The sequence below is a fragment of the Nycticebus coucang genome, chromosome 1 (genome assembly GCF_027406575.1).
Source record: "Nycticebus coucang isolate mNycCou1 chromosome 1, mNycCou1.pri, whole genome shotgun sequence".
In the NCBI taxonomy this organism is placed as follows: domain Eukaryota; kingdom Metazoa; phylum Chordata; class Mammalia; order Primates; family Lorisidae; genus Nycticebus; species Nycticebus coucang.
The window spans coordinates 171664390-171675288 of NC_069780.1; positions in this window are offsets into that span (position 1 = coordinate 171664390).

Consider the following 10899-nt stretch of genomic DNA (forward strand, 5'->3'; position numbering starts at 1 on the left):
GAACAGTTTAGAGATGAAATCTCCAGGTTAAGAACATCAATGTGGACCCCCTACTTCTGATATTTACATCTGGAATGATCTGGGGAAGGCTGTTAACCTCTCCTTTTCCATTTCAGATAAGCGAGTTAAATAAACCGATTTCATACAGCTGCTGTGAGAATGGAATAGGTTATTGGCAAAAGTAATTAATAGATGATTATTATTGCATTAGTCTGGATTTGGCTGAAGAGGTAGTGGATGCATTTTACCTTTATTATTTTACCTAGATTGATGTTTGTCTTATCTGTTCTAATATTAAATGTTAATAAAACTTAAAATATCCATCACTTCAGAGAGCTGTCTGTGTCCAGGCCAACATCCCTGGACTTCCCCTCAGGGTTTCTACTTGAGAGCCTGCCTGTCACATCATATTCAGCACTTTCTCTGCTCCAGTTTGCACTAGGACAAATCCTCACCCACAGCTGCTTGGCCTCCTTCTCACAACAAATAAATGCCTGAGAACAGGAATGTCTCATACTCAGCAAGAATAAAGCAGATTAGAGAGCAAGGAGCGTCAGCTTCAAGTTCACAGATTAACCTAACACCACCAGCACAGAAATTCAATCCTTTCTCACCCCTACGGTCTGCCTTGGCTGCCAGTCATACTTTCAAAGCTTTCGTTTCTCAAGGTAATATCTGGCTATCTGATAATTCCTTAATATTAATCGTATCTTATGGCTTTTATTCATTGAACAATTTGCATTCATTCAGCAAGCTTGTCTTACATGTCAGCATTGTGGCTGTCTTGAACCAAGGCCACCATGAATGTACTCGCCCAGGATTTGGGCTGATTTTTAATAATCTAATTGAATATGATCAGATATAAATTTTATGTTATTCAACTCCTCTCCATTAGTCTCTTCATTTCACGTTTTATTCTAATACTTACCCTTGTTTTCTAATTAAGCAGTAATAAAATTGACCAGCTGCAATGTCTGCCTAATTCCTTCTTAGTTATAGTTCTAATATCTCCCATAGTTTTTTAATATCATTAAAAATATCATTTAATATCATTATCATTAAATTAGTTTAGAGACATAAGGACTTATGGTAAAGCACATTTATTGATTCACTTTTTTTAAATACCCAAAACTATCTATTTAATCTAAGTGAATGATATTTTTAAGTTCTCTTCCCTCTCACCATTCATATACAAATAAATATAAGCAGACAAACAAAAAACCATGCCTAAATGTATTTTTCTATTTCTAAAGACAAAATTATGACTAAATTTAGTTAAAGTTCTAACTGACTTTTTTAAATTTTTTTTTTACTTTTACATATGCATGTATTTATTAGGTTTCCATTTTTTTGCCTTCACAAAATTAAAAAGGCTTAAATTTAATAACAATAACAATGTTTCAGATAAGGACTAGAGACAAAAACCTCGTAAAGAACGAACATAAATACAATCAGAAAAGGAATCAAATAATTGCTACATGGAAATATTAAGCAATAACAATAATAATGATAATAATGATTCAAAGAAAGTAACATTCACATTGTCAAGTAAGAATATGTCTATTATAGAATGTTTTGACTCTGAGGTTCAGTATGGAGTCATCAGTTAACTTCTTATTATTTTTCTTAAGTCTCAAAAAATAGACAACTAATATTTATAAATAAAAGTAAAAGATAATTTCGAAAAACAGATCATGCCAAATCTTATAGACAGTAGAAAAAGAAAAATACTTCCAAATCGTTCTCCTTGATCTGGGTACACCTGATATTAAAATTAGAGAAAATATATTATTATAAAGGGGAAACTATAAACACATGTCACTTATGAGTATGCAATATACTAAACAACATATTGACAAGTTGAATTAAAAATTAATGTTTAAGTAATGTACTTTGGTCAAAAGTAAATCCAATTTATGTGAGAATTCTAACTGGCTTTTATTTGTGATTCATGAATCAGCGCAGCCTTCACCTTGCCAAACAGAATGAGAGCTTCTCCTGAGCAATAGTAAAACTGTGGGTTTTCAAAGGTGGGAACAAGGAAATAGATTTTAAAAAGGTGATTAGATAATGTTAGGCTACTTCAGGTTACTGTTTTAGTAAGGATTAAGGCAGAGGGGACTTTCTTTTCTTCTTTTTTTTGGGGGGTGGGAAGAGGACAGAGTCTCACTATGTACCCTGCATTGAGTGCCCTAGTGTCATAGTTCACAGCAATCTCAACCTCTTTGGCTTGAGATCCTCTTTCCTCAGCCTCCTGTAGCTGGGACTACTGGGGAGGCTGGGACTACCCTCCATAACAACTGGCTAGTTTTTCTACTTTTGTGAATAGAGACAGGGTTTTCCTCTTGCTCTGGCTAGTCTTTAGCTCGTGAGCTCAAGCAATCCACCTGCCTCGGTCTCCCAGAGTACTAGAAGTTGTAGTACTAGAAATTATAGCAAGGCACTGTACCCAGCCAGAAGGGATTTTCTTATTATATAATTACTCAGAGAGATTGTGATTTCCTGTTTTCAGGGAGAAAAATTGATCTGTTTGGGGATCTACCTGCTTCCATAAAATTTTGGTTTGATTATGGGGCATTTGTAAGTGACTCCCTTTTGGTTTTGTGCTGGTCTATTGCAAGAGATTGGTTTAATGCAATGGTCTCCTAACATTTTCATTTAACAACACAAACGTTGATTCCTTGTGGAGTAAAGACACAAATCAGAAAGAGATTTGTAAAAATCTTAATGAAAAACATTGAAGAATATCTTCAATAGTATCTGGTTAGGAAAATACTTAAACATGATATAAATAAAAAAAGATCATGATGTAAAACTTTAATTAACTTGACTACATTAATAAAAAAGTCTCTTCACGGGTGGCGCCTGTGGCTCAGTCGGTAAGGCGCCGGCCCCATATACCGAGGGTGGAGGGTTCAAACCCGGCCCCGGCCAAACTACAACCAAAAAATAGCCGGGCGTTGTGGCGGGCGCCTGTAGTCCCAGCTACTTGGGAGGCTGAGGCAAGAGAATCACTTAAGCCCAGGAGTTGGAGGTTGCTGTGAGCTGTGTGATGCCATGGCACTCTACCGAGGGCCATAAAGTGAGACTCTGTCTCTACAAAAAAAAAAAAAAGTCTCTTCACTGAGTAATATCATAAATTAGTACAGGTAGGTGCCATAGACTGAAAGAAGACATTTAATTTGTAATACATATGTGATGGTTATAGAATTTAGACTGTATTAGAAATCTCATAGGAATAAAATAGGAAAATTTCTGCTTTAATAAAAATACCTTTTCCATAGTATCACATGGCTAAAATATTATAACATCTGAAATTAGGCATCATTAAATTCTAAGAACTCTTTCATACTGCTAGAGTACGTTAATTAATAGGGCCATTTGATATAAATATTATATATATATTTATATATCCCTGTAACCCAAACATAAAATAAAAAAATAGAATTTTATTTATATCCTATCAATAACTACAAACTATGGTATGTGTGTAATTGGAATTATTCAAATAGCCTAACTTCTATTTTATTGTTCCATCACTGTGATGGGCCCAAGATGGTCCAATACCATTTGCTAATTGAAGGCAATGAAGAACGTCATCTGAAAAATCAAAATGAAAAAATAGAACACAGAGTTGTTCATTATCTGTAGAGGAAAAAAATTATGCTTGAGAGAGAGTTGTGCATCCAATAATTCATTCAATAAATATTTATTGAGCAACTATATACTAGTCATTTGGTCATAACATTTCTCTAAATGGTCTCTAAGATAGTTACCATCGTCAGAGCAAGGCATTGACATAAAACCAATTTTTTAATTACCAATATATATTTTTCATTTGTCAATAAATCAACCTTCATATTTTTGAAATAACATTAAGTTTTATTCAAACACGTATGTAAGTTTTTCTTTTGAAAACTTGGAACAGGAAATTATTTCCCACATTTTAAAAATAACATTGAATATGTTTCCTTAAATTAAAAATATATTAAATACCAATGTAATTAATTTAATTCATATTTTTAGTCATCATATGTATTTTGAAATTCAACTTGTATCAGGTGGCTTGCAAGATTTTAAATAAAATATTTGTAATGTTAAAATGTTTATTCTCAAAAAGTTTCTATATTGCTCTGGGGAAAGACATATAAAGAAGCAGTTATTTTTAAAAAGGTGAAATAGAATGCCAAAGCTATATCTAAAAATTTATTAGATCCTAAAGAAGGATTGCCTGTGTGATGAGGTTAAGAAGCCAGGAAAGTCTTCCTAGATGATAGGATACCTGAAGTAGAAGACAAGATGGAATTGGTCACATAAAACTAACAAGGAGAGACTATGACATTTTAGGCAGATAGCAGAGTATGAAAAAAACTTGGGATGAGAAAGGAGACTGACTATAATCAAAATTAAGAACACTCAGCATAGAATATTTTCACCTCAATATGCTTAGAATGCATATTTATGAAGAAAATGCTCATTATCTATTTTATCCTTCATTTTTGGCTCTTGTTAGAATCCATTAAACTGTTGAATGATGGAAGAAGAGGAGAGTGAGCAGGAGAGGAGGGGAAGGAAATAGAGGAAAGTGGAAGCAGAGAAGGAGAAATGGAAGAGGAAATTTTAAGAGAAAATGTGTGAAATATGAATGTGTCTTTAGAACTGTAAATTCACCTTCATCAACTGGTCGCAGTAATTATATTGCAGGAAACTTGCTAACATATTAACTTGACTAATGACTCCTTATTTTCTTTATATACCCTCCCACGTATTTGATTAGAATTTTAAAAAGAAAAGAGAAGCAGATACTAGCTATTAGTTCAAATGTCTGGTGGTACAAAAGTATTATGCACTGTAAATTAAGTATAAATAGATTAAATTATAGCAGATTAGTGTTTGCTTCTGTTCCAAGGAAATTTTCTTGCTAGTCTGATGTGAATATTCCACAATTGCCTAATAATTACTCAGCTAAAGCAAAATTAATGGTGCAGTATTTATTTGCCATCGTTCTTAACCAGCTTTCAATGACAGTATTAATCAACTAAGCAAACGGCTATTCTAGTTCAAATAATTATATTTTTTCAAAAAATAAAAGCTATGAGAGGTTTATCAAAAAAATATTCTGTTCCATATCATGAAGTAAGTTTATAAAATCTCATTTGCCTAATTATATAGGTGATTTTTAAGGATAATAAAAGCACAATGCATACTATTTTAAAAATTAAAAGCCTTTAATCTCAGATATTTTATCTGTATTCTTCACTTTCAATCACTGAAAAAATTTAAAGTCTTCTTTTCCTGAGTTCTCCCATGTCTTAAAAGAAAAAAAAAATTTTTTTTCATTTACCTTACAGCTATCCACGTGCTAATGCTTAATCCATTAAATACATTTACATTTTTCCCAACACTTATTCTTTACAAGAAGGTTTTTTGTTTTGTTTTTGCTTTTAATCTGCTGCTGTTGGATTCTAATTCTTGTATTTTTCTCCTTGATACAATGAATATAAGCAAAGTGCAAATCTTTTGGTCTTTCCCAAGGTCCTCAAACTGCAGCCCGCAGGCCACATAAGGCGAGTGATTGTATTTGTTCCCATTTTGTTTTTTTACTTCAAAATAAGATATGTGCAGTGTGCACAAGAATTTGTTCATAGTTTTGTTTTTTTAAACTATAGCCCGGCCCTTCAATGGTTTGAGGGACAGAGAATTGGCCCCCTGTTTAAAAAGTTTGAGGATGCCACAAATACAAAAGGAGGCTCACTGGCTTTCATGGTCCTAATTCTGTCCAGCAGTTTGTTTATGGGAAGTACTTCTTACCCATTTATCTGAATAATTGAACTAACAATTTAAACAGAAAAGGTATTTTTATTGACTTACTTAATCATTTTTAGAAAAAAATACCTTTTATATATTGTTATTAAATTAGAAACCTTGGAAATGAAAAGTATCTGATATGTATACAAATTCATGTTTTGTGTATTTGTGTGCATGAATGTGAAATTTAATAAAAGGATTTATTTCCTCACTTAGATATAATTTTGTAAGTTATTTTAATGTATCTATGTTTCCAGTTATTTTGTATTTATTTTTAAATTTGGGAGGTGGGAAGGAGTAAAGGATAATAATTTACAGTCAAATAGATTAATAAGGTGATTTGATTCTTCAACAAATATTCAAACTCTATATTAACAAAAATGAAAGAAAAATTACTTTGTTAGTAGCTTTTACTGTGAGCTTAGGATTCACTTTTCAATTGTATATATTCATAAATTAAAATTAACATATCATTCTTCAGTGAATTGGAAAATAGTACATTATATGGGTACAACATTAAAAGAGAACCTTTGATTTTTGTACTGGTAACATCTAATTCAATTAAGAAATTTATTTACCAAAGTGATGGGTCTTGAAATGTATTTTTTTATTTTGTCAGAAGAATTAGTATTTAATTTTAAATTATATTTTAAAGGTTAAGGTTTTAGCAAAATTTTTTTTTTTTTTTTTTTTTTTTTTGCAGGTTTTGGCCGGGGGCTGGGTTTGAACTTGCCCTCCGGCATATGGGGCTGGCGCCCTACTCCTTTGAGCCACAGGCGCCACCCGGTTTTAACAACTTTCAATTGTAATTTTAATTATTTATTTTAGTAACAACATTTAACGAAGAGGACTGTCAGCTTATGGAGTCAGTGAGGAGTGTCTTCCACTTCTCCCAACTCCCTGCCTAAGGACAGGGAGGAGGGGGGACCTAAAGAGCAGACCATTAGGTGCCTCCATAGTAAGACTCAGGAGGTGTTGGTCTAGCCTTAGCCAGTGGAGAGAAGAGCTTTGAATTGAGTTTAAGACTAAGGTTTTCATAAATTTCTCAATAATGAAATGACTGCTGAATGAGGAACTCCTGAAAAACTGAGAAAGTAAACTGAGATAATATTGAAGAATTGGGCATCTCCAGTGAAAAGATGAGGGTTGAACATATCATAGATAGGGGAAATTATTGCAATAATAAAACTTTTTAAAGTTTTCCCTTGGTCCATTGACTGTCTTTAATAAGAGCTAGCTATACATATCAAATTAATTACATATATTTGTATTCAGCCCAGTGTCCAGCAGGTGCCATATTGCCCTTTTGTGGAGCTATACTTGGCTTATTTCATCCATTTTCACAGACTATTTTTTACTATAATCCCAAAGGCGTTTTCTAAATCTTAACATAATAAGAAGTATTATTCAGTTAAAATATTTTATTTAAATTACCATTAGTAGCAATACTTTATAACATTTTTAGATGACTCTTGCATAATCCATACAAAAAGAAACATTTTATAGTTTCCTTAACTATGTACTGGCTGCAGGTAAGGATGAAAACCTGGGTCATCTTCCTGCATCGAGCAGTTCTCTTGGTCCTCTCTGTTTCCAGACATTTTAACTCAGAGCCCTGTTTTGTACCGAGTGAGTCTCACCTATGTGACCAGAGCCAAAATTCTGACTTTACAATTTGCTACCTCTGTGGAAATAAACAAAGTATAAATAAATAGAAAAACAACGACTATTTATTCAGAGCTTGCTATAGTCAGCCATATTTGAATTTTGGCAGAGACTCACAGGAAGGCAGAGAAAAGTAGGAACATTTTATAATGGACAAAAGGGAAGTCTGAATGTGTGCCCTGATGATTGATGGGAGGCTCTTGGCATGGGGAAGTGGAGGTGTTCTAACTAAAGTGGTTGTCCCATGTGATTGACGAAGGATGCATATGTGGCTTTTTCTGACTGGTCTTCAGTTGGAATTGGGGATAAAAATGAGGGAAGCTGTCAGTAACTGATCCAGTCCTAGCCACTTGGGGCCACTTGTTCCTGGGCTATCGTTTGGCTTCCTTGACTCTCACTAGGGCTAACAGGTTAACTTCCTTCAAGCCTCATTCAAAGCACGTTAGCTTCCTGAGCTGGTTAGTGCAAATAATAGATTGATTTCCTGGGGAGGTTTCTGCAAATTGATCAGATTTCTATTTTTAGATATGGTTTAGTAATTTTCTGTGTGTATATTCAGTCTCTTACCTCCTAATAGTGTCTCCTAATCTGGCCGTATATGTTGTCACCTATATACCTTAAATTTACACTGCATAATTCACCTAAAATGTCCTTCTCTTTCTCTTTTTGTCTACATCTATTTATCTATGTTTGTTTATTCATATATTATGTATAAATACATATGTATATAATATATAATCTCATGTATGATAGAAGTTTTACAGGGGCAGGTTAAAAGGAGATGAAAAGAGCCAAACATAGTATTTATTTAAATATACTTACAGTCTAATAAGAAATTAAATTCAATAAATATGTAATGAGTATTTGTTTTATGCAGGACTCCATGAAAGGCACAGTGGACATAATGAGGCTTGAAACAGCCATAGAGTCTCATCTCTTTGAAGTTGCTCTCAAGAAAGGCGATGGACAACTAATTAAACATGAAATATTTTAAAAGAATGAAATATGGGAAAACATGGGAGGGGTGCATCGGTCAATAACGTACTATAATGCTAAATACAAACTCTTCTACAATTGTGTAGCTTGAAGCAATACTCACAGGAATCTGGGGGTGGCTAGAGTAATTCTTCTTTGGCTGTAATATCTGGAGAAGCTATTTAATGATGGACATTTTCTCCATACAAATCTCATCCTTCTTGGGTCATTAAGTTGGCCTGAGCTTGTTCTATTTGTTATGATGGCCAGATCATGCAAGGGCAATCTGAAAATAAGAAGGTTGAGACTTGGAAATGACACACTAGCATTTCAAATTTGGCCATTTTATTGCTCAGAAAATTGCACATGGCCAATCACTCTTGACAGCAACAACAACAACAAAAGAGGGCCAGGGAAACAATGGCCAACCTTTCTGTAGAAGGACTACAAAATTACATAGCAGAGTGTGCTGACTTATTGGAGTTACTAATTCATTCTACTGCCAATTGAGTGGTAAGGGTAAGCTAGTAAAAGCCATAACACATAAAGGCCAAAGTAAGACTGAAGTTCATCTCACTTTCATCCTCTTGTCGGACTAAGCCTATACTTAAGGGACACCTGTGCCAAACCTGAGAAGGCATGTTCCCTGTAGGATACATGTTTAGATAGCAGACATAAAGACAGAAAACAAAGCAAAACAAAACCCCCCCCGGAATGTATGAAAGCTAAAGCAGAGCTTCAGTGAAGATCTGTATAGGTCAGCAGTCAGGGTTTTGAAAGTGTTTTTTGTTTGCTTTTGTTAAAGTAGGAAGTATAGAAAATATCACTAAGGAATGTATGCAGGTAAGTAATAATCAGATTTAATTTGTGACATTATCACTATGATACAGTGGTGATGAACAGGAGAGTTAGAAGCCTCAGAAGGTGGGTCAAGACTGACCCAATGTATAGAATTTGCATTTTAACCACCCCTTCCCCATTTCTACTCATTCAGTTGGAACCTTACAAAAATTTACTAAGAAAATATAATTTAAAGAAATTGTTATGAGTATTACATAATTTTAAATTTGGTTCACTTTGAAACCCAGAAGATAATAAATGTATCTTAAATGGAAACAAACAATCCCATATTTTCTGCCATGTCAGGAATTTTCCACTTCCATTTTATTTTCCTCTTCCTTCTCATTGCCTATTCTGCATCTATTGTATATTATTACCATTAAATTAATACTAAATACTGTTAATATTAATAATGATAATAAACCATTATATATATATATATTCTTTGTGTATATCCTATTCCTGAAATTCAGAGAGGCATCAATTTTCTACAAGCCAAAGAAATAAGATCATCATTACTTGATGCCCTTAAATAAATTCATTAATCAAAATGACAATCTCATTGACAATCAATAAAGACATAGGAAAAAATGGCTAAAGCAAGTGATGAGTTCAGAAAAACAGACTAGTTAAACAACTGCCCACCTAACAGAACAAGATTAATAGTGATTGATTTCAAGTACATCTCACAGAGCATATTTGTTTAACCATTCATCCATTTCCATCTTCTTTCTACCTTTCTCCTTTACCTCAGTGTCAGTGTTAGTGATGACTTACAGATTTAGTGAAAGAGCTAATTATAACACCTTACTTTCTCAATATAACCTGAAAGCCCTAATCCAACACACTTGTATGCACATCTAAGTAAACAATTTTTCTAATAATATTTTTCTGACTTTATCATCCTCTTTCATTTTTCTTTTCTTTGTACATTCATTTATTTCTTAAAATTTTTTATGGTCTTTTTCGTTTTTGTAAAAAAAAAAAATGGTTAAAATGTATTGAACTTATACCAGATATTAAGTATTGCCACAAAGGTAAGATGAAAAGACAAATAATTTGGTGGTTTCTTTTGTTAGTGATTTAAACTTTGATAAAAAAGCTGAAAAGTGTGATGATTATTAACATACTAAAGTACTATGTGTTTGATAGAAATAACCAAAATAAGCATCACAGAGGTACAGAATCAGAGGCACAGCACATACTGGCTGTGTTAATTTCAGAGGCAACAATAATGTTCATTTCCAGGGCTACTCTGTTCTATTTACTGAATTGCCAGAAAGCTGGTTATTTTGAATATGGCCTGGAAAAAGTGAAGGCCACAGTCCGCCATGGAAGATGCTCTGCTGGTCAATATGGTCCAGTAGATCCAATGTTGTTTGAAAATTTAGTACAGATACTAATTCTCTTTGGTCCTTTGCTAGACCTCAGTTTGTTAATCAGAGTAGAGAATTTTTGGGTTTTGTAGCAAAGCCTATGTTCCTCTATAGATAACCTGTCTTCTCTTAAGAAACAGGTAGAGGCCTGGCTCTGGCCTTTATAGAGACTGAGCATTTAACCATGGGCCACCAAGATAACACATACCCTGAGCTGCCCATCAGGAACTAGGTG